The sequence below is a fragment of the Rhinopithecus bieti genome, unplaced genomic scaffold (genome assembly GCF_001698545.2).
Source record: "Rhinopithecus bieti isolate Rb0 unplaced genomic scaffold, ASM169854v2 scaffold_10315, whole genome shotgun sequence".
NCBI lineage: Eukaryota > Metazoa > Chordata > Mammalia > Primates > Cercopithecidae > Rhinopithecus > Rhinopithecus bieti.
In genome coordinates this window covers 1,217,527-1,219,671 of record NW_016806560.1, presented here as the reverse complement: position 1 = coordinate 1,219,671, position 2,145 = coordinate 1,217,527, and positions in this window count along the sequence as shown.

Sequence of the window (2,145 nt, the reverse complement as noted above, 5' to 3'; positions counted from 1 at the left end):
GAGGCAGGAGAAAAGCATAAACCCGGGAGGCGGAGCTTGCAGTGAGCTGAGATCCGGCCACTGCACTCCAGCCTGGGTGACAGAGCAAGACTCCGTCTCAAAAATAAAAAATAAAAAAAGATTGTGGATATTTGGTTTGCAATGGTGTAGTGGTTTTCAAACCCAGTACTATATGTACACACACACACACACACGTAAAAATTGTGTCAGAGAAACAATTATCTTATTTTATTTTATGTTATGGCATACATATGCAGGATGTGCAGGTTTGTTCCATCGGTAAACGTGTGCCATGGTGGTTTGCACGCATTAGCTCTTTTTCCTGATGCTCTCCTCCCTGACAGGTCTCAGGGCGTGTTGTTCCCCTCCCTGTGTCTGTGTGTGGAGAAAGAATTTTGTAAAAATCCATAGACAATAGAAGTTGACTGCATTATTTATCCTATTAGATAAAACTGATATCATATTTCCCTGTACTCCATTAAAAAAACAAGAATTATGATGAATATATACATGGATATATTCATACTTACATTATCAAATAAAAAGAAAAACATCTCACAAAATAGGTCAATGAATTTCCCACTGTGGATAGGAGCTATGAGGCCAAATGCAGATGTATTTTCTTAGCCTAATTTTTGTTTGCAATATGAAGTGCTTCTTTCACATTAAGACATCTATCTCCAACACCTTCTTCTTCCTTTCCTTCCAACCCACAAACTTCCATTTAGCACAAATACTGTACAATTGGCTGCATAAATTCAATATGCAACAGCTATAATTAAGATCAGGAGAAAGAAATGAAGGCATATTTTTCTTAAAGAAAAAAACTACAGCTGAATTCATTTTACTTAGCGGCAATTAAAACACATTTGTGAATTTATAAATATTTTGTAGCATGGTTCTACAAGTGTTTCTAATTTGAGCAATGACAGGTGCTTGTTGTTTAAAATAAATAGCAATCCTGGGGTCTTTTACTTAGGATTCAAAAATGTGGAATAACAAAATTGAGTGCCAGCTACATTTAAAAAATAAATTCTGCTATTTCCTGCTCAGTGAACTCTGACATGAATCAGAGTAGCAGGTGAAGAAGTGCCTACTATGTGTCAGGGGCTACGTTATTTAGTTGCATTTCATCATCAGAAAAATTCTGAATCTTAGTTATTGGTAGCCTCATGTTATAAGAAAGGAAACTGAGCTTAGAACGGATAAATGACTTAGCCAAGATCAGATTGCCAAGAAGTGGTAGAGATGAAGTTTGACCCTTCAAACAGATGAGGTCTGACACAAAGACCCTTTCCCGTAGAAGTAGTCACTGGTGTTGATCCTTGTCTTTGCCAACCACAGCTCAGCTGAATACCTGCAGGAGCTATCACAGTACAGCAATACCAGTCTTACATGCAGTTTAGGAAGAGGAAGAATTGTGGGTTTCCAGTAAACGGTGATCCAAATGTCTTTCTGTGTTCATTTTTAGGAAGCAATTGAAAGATTAAATGTTAAGCTCTGAAGTCAGGCTGTTTGCATTTGAATCCCACCTCAGCCACTTCTTAGATTACGAATTTGGGTAGGTTTCTTAGCTACTCAAAGCCTTGGTTTCCCCTTGATAAAATGAGGATGCAATCATCATCTACCCTATAGGACTGTGTTGCAGATAAAATTAGATGATGAGTAGAATTCACTCAGCACACTGCCTGGCACATTATGAAAGCTCAATAAAATTTAGATATTATGATACTGTTCAATTTCAAGGGATCTTTGGGAGCATGCCCTGCTTCCAAATATTATATCTACTCAAGAGCCACACCTGAAGCCACAACAGGACAAATTCAGTCTTAGAAGTCACTAAGTCCTACAGCCTTTTAAAGAATCAGTTCAAGCATCATTTCTCCCGAGAATATTTCCTTGGTATTCCATACATGTTTGTCTAGCATTCTGCTTATCGGAATATACACAATATTTAAATAAACTTTATTCTGTCACAACATATTATGATGTTTACTTATGTGACTTTTGCCTTACCTAGACTGCGTGCTTTCTGAGGGCAGAAATTCTTTCTGTCTTACCCATCTCTGGACACAGTTAAGACTTTTGGCTCTTGCCCTAACTTGCTGGCACAGGGTCTTACCTCTGCAGAGCTGTTCCTCTCCC